This window comes from Centropristis striata, chromosome 10 (genome assembly GCF_030273125.1).
Source record: "Centropristis striata isolate RG_2023a ecotype Rhode Island chromosome 10, C.striata_1.0, whole genome shotgun sequence".
Taxonomy (NCBI): Eukaryota; Metazoa; Chordata; class Actinopteri; order Perciformes; family Serranidae; genus Centropristis; species Centropristis striata.
In genome coordinates, this window is record NC_081526.1 from 37,628,589 (window position 1) to 37,644,642 (window position 16,054).

Consider the following 16,054-nt stretch of genomic DNA (forward strand, 5'->3'; position numbering starts at 1 on the left):
TAATTAGGCTGTTTTGAGGGAAGTGCCTGACGCACGATACAAAGGGAATGGAAGTTCAGCAAAATGCAGCATAAACGAAATGTTTTACCTTATTAGTTAACTGTACTGCCCTACAAAGCAAAAAGGCAGTAACTAGGCAGTAACTAGGCAGAGTGCTGAACTGAGAAAAATGACTTTAAAGTTATCCTGTCATCCAGCCTCAGTAGTTGTAGGTAGAATATTGGACATGTGGCTGTTTTGTTACTTTATATTAGCTTATTCTTTGTACATATCAATGCTCATATTTAATTTTATATTTTACCCCTATTTTGCAGTTACTGTATTCTTGCTTTGTATTACTTACCAAAAACGTGGCACCATACCAAGGAAAAAGGCAGTATAGATTCTCCAAAAACTATTTTGCCACAACTTGGGCTCTGGGTGTGTTAGATACACTGTATTTGAAATCATTGGAACCATTTGTTTTCCTGAACATGGATATACCAAACCCAAACTAATTTGACCATTTTAGATCAATATTTTCCACCCGGAAGCTGTTCTGGTGCTGAAACGGCTGCTTCAAGTCTCACATTAATAAAACTCTACTTCACTAGGGCTTTTTGCAGTTACTGTACAAACGACTACCATTTTTCTCCAAAACGACATTTGAGATAAGATGTTTTGTCACATAACAAAGGATGCCTTGAATGTCATGAAAATGATAATAACTCATGATCACGAACCATGAATATCAAGTAGCTATGTGGAACGATCTGATGTCAATATTCAGTAGCCATGTGTATCCATCAGACCTTATATCTACACTGTTTAACCCAAGGCAGTCCCATTGTGTTTTACAGACATTTTTAGTTAACTAATAAGGTAAAAAAAAAAAATGTGTTTAAGCCTCAAAGTTGATCTCATACGTAGAGAGATCTCGAGTTTTAAAATCGAGATTTCGATTTCTTTTTTTCTTTTTCTCATGTCACTTCGGTGGCTCTGTATATTCAGGGCTTCACTTTGAGAAAGTGTTTTAGGTGCTTAAACATAACCGTATTACAACATTAATGACATGTTTAAGATATTGATCGTGTGTGTCATACATACATACAAGATATTGTAACGTGAGGGTTCGATGTGTGATGGTTGGATCTCACTTTATAAGGAGAGACAGCAAGATGGAGACAGATGACTTTCTTAAACCTTTTTATTCAGTCACCAACTTCACTTCCTGGTCTCTCACATCCCCCCAGACTGAATCAACCAATCAGAAGCCAGTCCTAAACTGTCTTAAAGACGCAGCTGCAAACATTCAACATGTAAATATGTAAATAATAAATGTGCAACATAAATACACAAACAGCCAATTGATGAAAATTATAACATTGTAAAAGCATATTTTAGTAAATTAACTCAAATATAAATTATATTAACTTCTGAACCTTACAATATCATGGCAAAAGTTTTTGTAATGAATCTTACAAATGGCCACCTACTGTGGGTAATACAGACTCTGGATATATCTCACTTGAACTTGCCTGTGTCTGGCATTAATTCATTAGATTGGAGCACTTGACCTTGCACCCTCTTTAAGTGTTCTGTAACGTTTGGAAAGCCAAATAATTCAGAAACTATGAAAAATGTCAGAAACACAATAAACCCCCAGCAGCAGCAGCAGCAGCAGCAGGCCGGCTCTCTAACAGAATGGTGGCTACTCTTTACATATTTGTCCTGCTGGAATGAATTTCCTGTTTCACTTTCAGTATAATAGCAGTTGTTTAAAGAAGGCAGAGCTGCCAGCTGAGTGACAGCGCGGCCTTTAGCTCTGCGTCTCCTCTCAAGGACTCCCCTTCAACTGTTGATTTGAATTAGTCTCCTGCTGCCTTTATTAGCCGCAGCGCTGGAATCAGAGAAGGCTGTCTGCTGGATCACAGAGGGAGGAAGGAGGAGGGAGGAGGGCCTCCACCGCTAAGTGCTTCACTTCTGATCTCTGATGGGGGTCATAGGGTCGCCGCTCAGCCTCACCCTGATGACTTCTGACACCGCATGAGCAACCAAAACCACACACACACACACACACACACACACACTCAAACTAAAGTCGAGAGCACAGAAAGCCACATCCTCGGGGACTCTGGAGCTCTGATACAGTTAACTCAAGTGCAACTAGTACTGCAAAAAAAGAAAAGTTGGGTGAACTCAAAATTATAAGGCAACAAACTTCGATAAAATTTTAAGTTGGACAATTAAACGAAATATTTTAAGTTTTGTTTTTGAGTTTGCTGAACTCTGAATTTCTCTGGCACGATTGTAACGCCGCTATGAAATGTCAGCTAATGTTGCGACCAAAATTTTGAGTTAGCATTGATACGCTAATGGCTACTCTTGTAGCTGAAACAAGCAGCTCCGCTAGCATCAGTTAGCCGCTAGCATCAGTTAGCCGCTAGCATCAGTTAGCCGCTAGCATAAGTCAGCTGCTAGCATCAGTTAGCCGCTAGCTTTTGCTAATTACCTAATTTCCCAACAAAGAAATAAGAGTTATCAGAACTATTGTCCCTTGTTGTGAACCCCAACTTAAAGATATAAGTAACAACAACTCACCAACTTGTTTTTGAGCAGACAACTGGCTTCCTTTGTTGTGCTAACATTATTGCCCTAAATGTCAATCATTTATATTTCCAAGTTTTACCAACTTAAATCACTGTTTTAGGCCAAAAAATACAAGTTCGGCTTTTTTTGCAGTGTAGTACTGCTCCAATATCTGTCAAACATAAGCTTATAAACAAAACACTTCATTATTCTCACATTAGAGACAAAACTCTGTTTGTTTTGACAAACTCTGCTGTGATCAGAAGCTATTTTTAAGGAGCTGTTACAAATAATTAATGGATCAACATGGGGCTTATGGGTGATGTTTACGGGAAGTTTACTCTCTAATCATATCACCAAATTAGCAGTAATTTAGGGTTCTGAATGCAACTGGGCTCATTTTACTCACTAGTTTATGTCTGAGTGTACCAGTGTCAGACAAGCTGTAATTAAAAATGAAATGTAATCACGTATAATGCATGTTTTTAACAGCGCTCCAGACTTTCTGAACGTCTGATACTTGGTGGCAGATTGAATAATGGAGCACTTACAGTCGCTGCCCAGCTTCAGGGAATATTGATAAAGTTTGATAAAGTAAACTCCGGTACTGAACTTGCATGCATGCATGCAAACGTGGTCAAATACAAACAGCAGATACAAGAGAGAAACATGCATCAATCACAAGATGCAAAAAAAAAAAAAAAATGAAGTCAAATCTTGTTTTTCTTGAAATGAGTGAAAACTGAAAAGATTCAAATTCAAATTATGTTGTTTCTAACAATGCATCAATCAGACATTTTCACTCTTGACATGGATCCGATATCAGTGTTTCATTAATCAGCTGTTTGTCTCACTGAGATCATTAATCAACATCAGGCCTGACTTCAACACTGCTCACCTAACGTTGTAAAACAAATAAATACATAAATATAAACTGACTGAATTGCAATTTATTCATTTAATTTTTTTTTTTTAAATCATGCACCAGCGGCTTGGTACAAAAAAGACACAAAATGACCCCAAAAAAGACACAAAATGACCCCAAAAAAGACACAAAATGACAAAAAAAGACACAAAATTACCAAAAAGACTAAAACACATTAACAGATAGTAACACAAAATGTTTTGGCGACCCCCAGAAATCATCTCTTTTACAGTGTGTAAGGGAAACATTGAATAATTCAAGTACAAGTTCTCTAAAAGTCATACTTTATTCTTGAGTAAATGTACTCAGTTACATTCTCCGTGAATTTTAGTGAATCTTTTCCTATCACTGCTATGCAGATGACACTCAGCTCTATCTGTCATTTCTTCCTGATGACCCATCGGTCTCTGCTCGGGTCTCTGAGCCTCTCTGACATGGAGCCACTTGGATGAAGGCACATCACCTCCAGCTGAACCTTTCAAAAACTGAACTGCTGGTCCTCCCTGCTAAACCTACAATACACCACAACATCAACATCAAGATTGACTCCCTGTGTCTTTCACCCACCAAGGTGGTGCGAAACTTAGGGGTGATGATTGATGACCAACTCACCTTTTCCAGTCATGTCGCCTCCGCTTTGTACTTTACAACATCATAAAAATCAGACCTTACCTAACTCAACATGCCACTCAACTCCTGACACAGGCTGTTTTCATCTCAAAACTTGACTCCTGTAATGCCCTCCTGACGGGCTGCCAGCCTGCTCAGTAAAACCGCTTCAGATGATCCAGAATGCGGCGGTGCTCCTGGTCTGCAACCAGCCAAAAAGGTCACATGTCCCACCGCTGCTCATTGAGCTCTACTGGCTACCTGCTGCAGCGTCAAATTCAAATCTCTAATGTTGCCTACAAAGTTGTCTCCGGTACTGCTCCTACCTACCTGAACGCCCTGATTCAGACATATACTCAAGACTGTCGCGCTCTTCCAATGAACGGCGCCTGGCTCTGCCCCCCGTTGGTCCAAGACAATCCAGACTCTTTGCACTTCTTGTTCCCCGCTGGTGGAACCACTACCAGTTCCTACCAGAGCAGGGGCGTCCCTCTCTACCTTTAAAAAACTCCTGAAGACCTTCAGAGAGCATCTTCTCTCCTAGACCACATGATAAGTCTACTCCTAAAAGAATTGTCACTAGCACTAATAGCTCTTATTGCACTAAACCTTGATTGTTTGCTTTTACTCTTCCTGTAAGTCGCTTTGGATAAAAGCATCTGCTAAATGACTAAATGTAAATGTAAATGTAAATGTATTATTATTGTATTGGTATTATTTATGTAATTAACTGGGCCACAACACTGGCAGAGCCGCAATGAGTTTACAGTAGGTCTGTGAATGATCAACAATCAATATTATTGGCAGAAATAGAGGGCCCCAAATTAGAATTTTGCTTAGGGCCCCGTGGAGGGTTGGACCGACTCTGCTTACTTCACACCTCCTCTCTCAGCTCCTCACTTGTGCTTATTTATTGCTGGGACAGAATGGAGGATCAGAGCTCTCCTCCTCCTCCTCCTCCTCCTCCTCCTCCTCCTCCTCCTCTCCTCCTCCTCCTCCTCCTCTCCTCCTCCTCCTCCTCCTCCTCCCTCCTCCTGCCCAGACTGTCTCCTGTGTGTTTATCTTCTCATCAGGGCTCTTTATTGGTAAATAAGGGGGGCCCGCCCAGCCTGGCCCCTTCCCTCTCTCCTCTTCCTCTCACTCCTTCTGCTCTTACATCTCTGCTGCTCCTCCCTCCTCCTCCTCCTCCTCCTCCTCTCTGTGTGTGGAGTCTAAGTGCTGCTGATATGTGTGTGTGAGTGTAACTATAGCGGCCAGTGTTTAGGCTATTAGAGCCGTCTATTTACAATCTGGAGTTTCCTATTGATTATGTCTGCCTTCTCTCTCTGTTTACACGGGGGAAATAAATAACACATGTGGCCGTCTCGCTCTGACTCAACATCTTCTTTCTCCTCCAGCTCTGCCTTTTCTTTCTTTCTCCACCTCTCGCTCTCTTCTTCTCCCTCCCCTCCCTGTGTTTTTTTTTTCAACTGTCACTGTTTTTTAACTTCTTTCTTTCTTTTCCCTTTGATGGTTTTCTCACAACTTCCTGTTAATGTGGCTTTGAGTTCAAATGCAGATTTGGAGCAAGTTGTAAACGGAGACACAAAAGCAAATGTCACACAGAATGATGGATGTACATTTCTGAGGCTCTAATACATCTGTCAGCGTATTAAAATATATTCAAACCAGCCGATCAAAGATGGCTGCCGACTGTGCAGCAGCTCCTCAGTGATGGAAACATCTACACTGTAAAAAAACCTGTTGATTTTAGGGTAAAAAAACAAACTCTACCGTAATAAATATGGTGCAACTTTTTCTAATATTACGGTAAAATGATATTAGCACTGTTGATTTCCTGTTTAAGATTGCCATTTTATTCCATATTTTACCTTAAAAAATAAAAAGTTTTTCCATAAAAAAACCAGCTGTTTTGCCATATAATTGACCACAAAATACTTTAAAAATGCTGCATAAATTAAAGACTTTACCATTAAATATTACAGTATATTTCTATTGGAGATATGGTGTTTAGTACATTTAAGAGAAAAAGTGAGAAAAAGTATTTTTATAAAAAATAAATGCAAAAATGATGGCTTGTATATATATATTACAGTATATTTTTTGCTACAAACACGGTGCCAGTGTATTTTACAGTGGAGTAATGTTTTGTTTTTTTTTTAAATGTAAAAAAAAATACAGTTTTGGCTGATATATACATCTACGGTGTTTCATTGTTACTGAAACTGAATTAACCCATTTATCATTTTACGGTCTTTTAATGTCATGGTTTAGCAGTTTTTCACCGTAAAACCTACATACATTTTTTACAGTGTAAAATACAGTGAGTGGGTTTTCTACTGTAAATTTAAATGTAAATACGTTTTGTGCTATTCTTTAATTTACAGTAATTAAAAGTGTCTATTATGGTGATATACAATTTTTAATTTTATGCCCTACACTGTAAAAAATGTTTGTAGAAATTACAGTAAAACTCTGTCAAATTGCATCAGGTTGTAAAATTAAACATTGTTCATCACCGTAGTAGACACTTTTAATTACCGTAAATCAAAGAATAGCACAAAACTTTGAATTTTACTGTCATAAACTGTAGAAAACACATAGTCTTGCAGTAAATATAACATTTTCATGTAAAATTTATGGAGAAATGCCATGATGACACAATTACCCTAAGAGTAATGGGATTTTTCAGTAAAAAAAATTACAGTTTTTTTGCTGATATTTACATTTACATATACGCTCACTGTATTTTTTTACGGTGAAGTTCTGGCAACTACAGCTGCCAGTATTTTACCGTAAATTAAACAGATTTTTTACAGTGTATTTCTGATGTAATTTGACAGTGATTTACTGTAATTTCTACAAACATTTTTTACAGTGTGGGCTTGTATTTTCCACACTGTTTCTACCCCTTTGAAAAATACTTGAATATTCAAATAATGTTAATTTCACAAACGGTGGGAGAATGTAACTAAGTACATTTACTCAAGAATAAAGTATGACTTTTAGGGTACTTGTACTTGAATTATTGAATGTTTCTCTTACACACTGTAAAAGAGATGATTTCTGGGGGTCGCCAAAACATTTTGTGTTAAAGTGTTCATCTGTTTTAGTCTTTTTGGTAATTTTTTATGTCTTTTTTTGGTCATTTTGTGTCTTTTTTGGGGTCATTTTGTGTCTTTTTTGGTCATTTTGTGTCTTTTTGGTCATTTAGTGTCTTTTTTGGTCATTTTGTGTCTTTTTTTTGATAATTTTGTGGTCAATTTGTGTCTTTTTTGGTAATTTTGTGTCTTTTTTGGTCATTTTGTGTTTTTTTTTGGTCATTTTGTGTCTTTTTTGATCAATATTCAAATAATAATTGAATAATTGAATTATTCAATGTTTCCCCTACACACTGTAAAACTTTAACTGAGCTGCATAGCTCAGAGGGAAATATTATAAATTCAGTTAATTTGCAGATTTAGATTAATAATACAAAATATAATCTACAAATAAATCTTGACTTATTATTGTAGGTGTATAAAAAACGATTAATAATTAATAACTTCAGAAACTGTTGGGTAGCTTGATCTGTAATGTGCGTTATATTTTATAAACTCATCATAAAACTTTAACCTGTAAAGTAAAAAGAGCAACTATAGATGCCAGATAAAAGGAGTAAAAAGTAACGTAATGGAAATACTCAAGTAAAGTATTTAAATTCTGTAATTAATAGTGGTGAAAGAAGTATTCAGATTGTAAAAGAGAGTAACCATAGTAGTGCCACAATGTTAAAATGTATAATATTCAAAATATACTTTATATAAAGGAAAATGAGTGATATATACAGATATATAGAGTGATATATTGTTGTATACATTATTATAAAGATGGACAGACATGTATGTGTGTATGGTTGGATTGAAGAGGATGGTTTTATATGTAAAATGTTAAATTATGGTGTATAAAATTATATTTAAGTACAGTATTTTAGTAAATATACTTGATTACTTCTCACCACTGACTCTTGCTGTCATACAAACGATGAAAAAACATATTCCAAAGGAAATTAATTTGGCATAAATTTGAATACATTCTATTTTTCTGATACCAATATCTAGAAAATTTATCTAAATTTTTTTTTTTTCATGAAGACGAAACAATTAGTGATAGAGCCATGCCGATAACGGGTTGATACTGACAGAATTAGCTACATTCAATCAATCAATCAGTCAATCAATTCTATATTTACAATACAATATACATCATAACTAACATTTTAATATCTGAAAGGTTCACTTTAATTGTAATTCCTGAAAAATTTCGTACCAAGCCGCTGCTGCACGATTTAAAAAAATTAAATAAATAAATGAATGAATAACAATTCAGTAAGTTTAAATTTGTGTATTTATTTGTTTTACAAAGTTAGGTGAGCAGTGTTGAAGTCAGGCCTGATGTTGAGTTAATGATCTCAGTGAGACAAACAGCTGATAAATGAAACACTGATATCGGATCCATGTCAAGAGTGAGAATGTCTTATTGATGCATTGTTAGAAACAGCATAATTTGAATTTGAATCTTTTTGGTTTTCACTCATTTCAAGAAAAACAAAATTTGACTTCATTTTTTTTTGCATCTTGTGATTGGTGCATGTTTCTCTCTTGTATCTATATACATACATACAATATGTTTGTATTTGACCACATTTGCATGCATGCAAGTTTAGATAGCTTTTTAAACATGTGGATTTTTATTTATGTCATAATAACAGAAAATCTAACATTTAAATTTTAGACTTTTAGTCGTATAAAAAACACAAATTGACGGTATCCACATGGGGGCATTTTGTCAACAGACAGACAGATAGATAGATAGATAGATAGATAGATAGATAGATAGATAGATAGATAGATAGATAGATAGATAGATAGATAGATAGATAGATAGATAGATAGATAGATAGATAGACTTTATTTATCCCAAGCTGGGAAATTACAGTGTAGCAGCAGCATTACACACAGAGACAATAACAACACAATTAAATAAAAAGAACAACCTAGGCATACTTCAAGCAATAAAATATAAAAATACAATTAAAAAATAAAGTGTCTAAAGAAGGAGTATGTATTAAGGAGTAGAATAGAATTCCAGTGCAGAATAAATATGAATATACAGTATAAAAATTTTGGTGCCATGAAACAAATAAGGTGCAATGAACAGTGTGCATGAAAAAACACATAAAGTGCATAACGAGTTTGTATACAGCTCTCACAAAGAAGGTTAACTGACTCTCACTGCATGCATGCATGCGTGTGTATATGTGTTTGTGTGTGTGTGTGTGTGTGTGTGTGTGTGTGTGTGTGTGTGTGTGTGTGTGTGTACTCATGTGGGGGGTTCTCTGGAGAACACCTCTCCACAGAAATCAGGAGGCTGAGATGAAAGTGAGCGTGTTTACAGGAGAGAGGCTTGAATAACAGGTTGTGGCGGTCGGCGGCTGTAACTCTAGCTGCTGCTGGATGCACACAGAGTGTCTGTGATGCAGGAGGGTTGAAGGCTTTGTTGTCCCACAGTGACACCACATATTTTGACCAGCAATCAAATAAACTCTCCAGTCTCCAGTTCTCTGGGAGAGAGGCAAGCCTTTGAAGAGACAGAAGAAGGCATTTTAAATGTGATGTACACTACTGGTCAAAAGTTTTAGAACACACCAACTTTTCCAGAATTTAATTGAAAATGATGCAGTTTAATGTCTCAGTCTACTCTGAAATTAATGCACATTTGCAACATTTAAAATTCTTTATTGAGCATGATAGTGTTTTGAAAGTAAAAAAAAGATTCAAAATCACATATGTTGGACTAAAGGACTAAAAAAAGACACAAGATTACCAAAAAAAGACATCAAAAGACACAAAATGACAAAAAAAGACACAAAATGACAAAAAAAAGACACAAAATGACAAAAAAAAGACACCAAAAGACACAAAATTACTAAAAAAAGACACAAAATTACCAAAAAAAGACACCAAAAGACACAAAATGACCAAAAAAAGACACAAAATGACCAAAAAAAGACACAAAATGACCAAAAAAGGCACCAAAAGACACAAAATTACTAAAAAAAGACACAAAATTACTAAAAAAAACACCAAAAGACACAAAATGACTAAAAAAAGACACAAAATGACTTACAAAGACATGAAAAGAATTAAAAAATGGACAAAATAGCCCAAGACTCCATAGAGTTAAGTTGTTAACCCATTTCTTGTTCCCTGAAAAAGGCCTACTTGTATAATTCTGAAATGTACATTATTTTCCAGTTTTGGTTAAGCTTACCTTTTTTTATTTACCTCTGGCAGTTCACCACTTACCTTTGTACCCTTTCAAGCTGTTCATTTGACTTCAACTGCTTGAATTTCAATAAAAAACTGGAAAAATTGGGGTGTTCTAAAACTTTTGACCGGTAGTGTAGATAAGAGCAGGAACACGTTTGGACCTGTGGATGAGTGTGAGGTGGGAGGTTCCCTCTGTGGCCAACAGGGGGCAGTAGAGGCCTGGTAAAGATGGTGATTGACCCTAAACACTGCACATTAAACCTCTCCTCTCACCTCCTCTGGCCTCCTCTCCGGCTCTGACGCTCAGCCTGCCCACCCAGCAGCCTCCAATCAGGTCGAGGTGTGCTGTGAAATCTCTCTCAACATGACTGCAAACGCACTTCCGTCCTGAAACAAACGTGACTGATGGACGTGTGTGTTTATGTGTGTGTGTGTGTGTGTGTGTGTGTGTGTGCTGTGAGCACATTTGAACCTCTTCATGCATGTTGTTTTTCTGTTTTCCTGTTGTTTTCCATGTGAACTGTATCTGGTGGCCTTGTGGCTGCCGCAGACATCCCTCCAAATGACAGTCTAATCAGAATACATGTCCGTGTAGAACGGCACCAGTCATTACTCTGCTAAGTATAGGATCGCCGCTCAGCGCCGCCAAATGTTTTATGATAACCAGTGTGTGTGTGTGTGTGTGTGTGTTAAAATATGTGTCCTGTGGGATTTTATCTGAGCGTGAGGAGAAGTCATGGTGGCCTGCGCAGCGTTTCAGAGACAGAGCAGGTCGTTATTCTGAGATTTCACATGTTTAACACTTTGCTTCATAATTACACTTTCAAACCTGGAATTGTAGTGGCACAAATAATCATTTGAGTCTGTGTGCATCACCAGAAACTCTGTGATAATCCATTTAGGGCTGCAAGTTATTCGTATCTATTATTAAAAGTTAATCTGCAGATTCTTCTTCTAATTTATCGATTAATCATATAAAATGTCAAAGAAGATGAGAATAGTAATGCACAAGTGATAATTCCCTCCAATATTATGAATCGTAGTGAACATAATCACAATTTCATTTTTTTTTTAAAATGGTGCAGCTCTTATTGGAGCTGCATTAGGAAGGGATCTTTCAAAGGCAAGAAACATTTGTGTCATTGTCAAAACATGCTGTCCTTTAATATAATATTGGTGATTTTGTGCAGTCATGTTCACTACACTTGAGTGTGTGTGTGTGTGTGTGTGTATGTGTGTGTAGTAGTAGTAGTAAAGTAGAAAATGCGGTAACGCTTTATAATAAGGTCCTTAATAACCATTAATTAACAAGTAATAAGGCATTGTTCTCACTTTAGATCTGGTAGTTGCAAAAAGCATAGTTAACTCATAGTTCACTTATAATAGATGAGCAATAAAGTATATTTTAATATCAATAAGCAAACAAAATAAGATTAATAAAGGCATGGCAAAGACATAATGGGTGGGTTATGGGTGTTTGTAATGCTATTATGAACAATTATAAGATACTCATGAGGCTTTTATTAATGTTCTTAAGCATTTGCAAACTGTGAACAAGTTTTTTTATTAGTGCTTATAAATCTCTTATAGCCTGCTATTAGCTGTATTATAATGCCATTATTAACACTTATATAAGCTTATAAACACACAATAATGTTAATAAGCATCTTGTAAGGACTTACAAGGGCCTTATTACTTGTTAATTAATGGTTATTACAAGGACCTTAATATAAAGCGTTACCGAAAATGCTCTCAGACTTCCACCAAGGAGGCAGATCACTGAGGAGAGACGGATTAAAAACTGTGAAACGTCATTGTAAAAAGGCTCAAAACCAGAATCCTTTATTTTTTCTCCTCACATTTTCTGAATTTATGAGGCTATTATTCAGGGCCCCCAGAGTTGCACAGTTAAAAATCCCAAATTCCACAGTGGACTTCACATGAGAATTTGATTTAATTATTCATGTATTTATTGGATTGTATATATTTATTGAACTATGGCTAGTTGGCGAGCATACCTGTCAATTAAATGCAGGTATAAGTTGGCATGGAGCATGAATGGAGCTCGTTATCTAACGTTACTGTAACAGGCTACTGAACTGTAATCAACTTTGGCCAGTAGTTTCAATTTTCTGCGGTGCGTTCAGGTTCCCGTGGATAAACACGTGATCGCAAAAATGGTGAAACCCTTTGGGGGGCTGAAATGATTCAGTTGATGACAGGCGGCAACCTCCTGGTCTGATCAGGGAGGCAAACCAGGAAGTGCCTTAAGCTGCATTCTACCGTAAATTCTTGCAGGGGGTGTTAAGTTTGGCTGCAAAAGCATTTGGGTCCATTCATTTCATGCAAAATGGGAAACTTCTCACTTGATTTATTACCTCAGATTTTTTTTAGGACAACACTATGGTCTCAATCACTAGTAAAAAATCTTCTTCAAGACAATTTCATGTTAATATTGTAAATAATGGCCCCATTTAGAAGAAAATAGAAGATAAAGAATCGTATGATTTGGGGCGGGGCTACCTTTGATTGACAGGTCTCTGACAAGGCGAGCCGTCATCAGGAGAGAAGCAGAACAATGCGTATCCACGGCAACGAGTCAATAAAGTTATATATAACGTTATATAGATAGAAAAGAGGACGTTTACCGGTTTGGTCTCAGTTTATTTGAACGTTTTGTTCAGTAAATGTCTTGTTCAGCGTTTGGTTGGACTAACAGACAGTCCAAGGAGTCGCTGCTCAGTTTTCTGAGGTAAATAAACATTTTGTTTTTGTTTTTTGCCAAAACTAACATCCCAGTTAATGAACTCGATGCTTCCAACGGGCCACAAACCAACCAGTGACATCGCGGTGACTCCGTCTATTATTTATCTTCAGTCTATAGTTGATGGTTGCTGCTCTAGGGAGAAACTGTGTGCCGTCACCTTTTCACCTGTGGGCCTTTACCTGCTCAGTAGTGATGTTCGATACCACCGATTTCCTTTCCGATCCGATACTGAGTAAAATTCAGGCTAGTATCGGCGATACCGATCCGATACCGATATTTTGTGCAAATACAAATACTCCTTTTTTAGATTTACTAGGCACATTAGGTGTATTTCAAATCGCGTAAGAAGATCTGAATAGTTTCATTACTTTCCACCGTATTCCTGTTAATGCTATACATTAATGACTGAAGTATCAAAAGTATCGATATTTTCATTTGAAAATCGATTTTAGAGCATACAGATCTGGTATCGGAAGTATCGATATTTCAGTATCGATCCGCACATCACTACTGCTCAGTCCGTCCACCCTGATCCTGCTGGCTGTCCCTCCATCAGCTCTCTGATGGGATTTTTCCCAGGCTTCAGTCTGACAGGCTCTGGTCAGTGCTGCGGCTGAGGCCAGGCCAGTCTGGGCCGGGCCTGAGGCTGTGGTCAGCATGATGAAGGGGGGGCAGGAACCAGAGCTGACCCACAGAGGCGCCTTCGGTCCGGGCCAGCCGAGGGCCAGCCGAGGGCCGGTTCTGGCCCGTAAACACACCGGACAACAACAGAGAGCGAGCGCGGGGGGGAGGGGGGAGACCACAGGGCTGCCTGGCATCTGCTCACACCCAGACAGGCAGAAACGAGCTGCGAGACACCAGAACACACCGATCACCAATGTGCCGTGAAAACCTCACATCTCCAACCTTGATCCTTTTTCATATTTTAACCTCAGACTGAGGATTCTGAATAAAAAAAAGAAGAAAATCCCCAACCACTGTCAGATCCTGACGGAAAAACTGTAAAACACTCAGCGGTTGCCCTGAGAACTGCTTTTATTTTTAGTTCCTCAACAGCAGAGACTTTCAGTTTCACTGGAGAGCAACACACACACACACACACAATCATGTGTCATAGTGCATTTGTCAGTCGGCTCCAACATATGTTCATACTGAGTAAACTTCTGATTAGTCTTTATTTACTACATGAGTGTTAACCCTTTATCAGGCGGAGAACTGTATTTGGCAACTTGCAGATTTAAGAGATTTAAAGTAGCAAATCTGCGTGGAAAAAAGTCAGATTTATGAGAAAGAAGTGGGGAAAAAAAGCAACTTTTCTCGCAGATTCACCACTTTAAATTTCAGGTAATATTTCGAGAAAAAAGTTGCAAATTTACTAGATTAAAGTGGCAAATCTACAAGAAAAAAAGTTGCAGATTTAAGAGATTTAAAGTAGCAAATCTGCGTGGAAAAAAGTCACAGATTTATGAGAAAGAAGTGGGGAAAAAAGCAACTTTTCTCGCAGATTCACCACTTTTAATCTCTTAAATCTGCAACTTTTTTTCTTGTAGATTTGCCACTTTAATCTTTTTTCTCCACCCCATTTTCATATCCACTGAAGTTACCAAATAAAGCTCTTCGCCTGATAAAGGGTTAATAATAAATTAAGTTGTGCATTCAGCTGTGGAGATCAATGGTAACAAGCACGTTACTCATGGTTGCATTGTAACAGCACAGCGATGATACTTTATTATTAATTACTTTAGATATTAAAAATAAAAACACTATTTTCTGGACGGACACATATAAACACCATAAATCATACATATTTGTATTTTGGAAAAATAAGTAAACTGAACAGCAAATTTGGTTTACTCTCTTCGCTGCAGTGCATCGTGGGAATTTCCAGACAATTATACTACCTAATGTAACTAATAAACGGAAGAGAAAGTAGAAATCGAGCCAGTGGAACATCTTTTAATATCAAGGAATGGAGATAATGATGCCTGGTAATAATCTTCATCTTCTTCTTCTGTTTTTTTTGTTTCGGATGGCAAACCAGTGTATAGGTGCATTACCGCCACCTCCTGGACTGAAGTAGCTGATGTTTATTTTTTTGAAGTGATAACTTGCAAACCTGATTTGAATCAACTCATGCAGATCGAGTGTAATTTAACCCTTTATCAGGCAAATAACTATATTTGGTAACTTCAGGTAATATTTCAAGAAAAAAGTTGCAAATTTACTAGATTAAAGTCGCACATCTACAAGAAAAAAAGTCGCAGATTTAAGAGATTTAAAGTGGCAAATCTGCGCGAAACAAGTCGCAGATTTACGAGAAAAAAGTGGAAAAAAAGCATCTTTTTTTCTCCCAGATTCACCACTTTAACCCTTAATAGGACACTCACTGAAATACTTGCAAATTCCAAATTTCAACCCTAGAGAATATTGGAGGATATTACATACTGCCAGAATGTGTAAAAAAAACCATGCGAAAATAATATGTTGAGAAAAAAGTTTACGAGATTAAAGTGGCAAATTTACGAGAAAAAATTTTGTAGATTTATGAGATTTAAAGTGGTGAATCTGGGAGAAAAAAAGTTGCTTTTTTCCAACTGTTTCTCGTAAATCTGCGACTTTTTTCGTGCAGATTCACCACTTTAAAGCTCTTAAATCTGCAACTTTGTTTCTTGTAGGTTTGCCACTTTAATCCAGTAAATTTGCAACTTTTTTCTCGAAATATTACCTGACTCTAACTACCAAATATAGTTCTTTGCCTGATAAAGGGTTAAACTAAAGTGTAATTTAGTAATTGTAACCTAAGCCTTCGAAATCTCATAGATTTAAGTTAAAAATAAAAAACATGTCAGAGCTCTTGTTCTGAGTTCAAGGGAA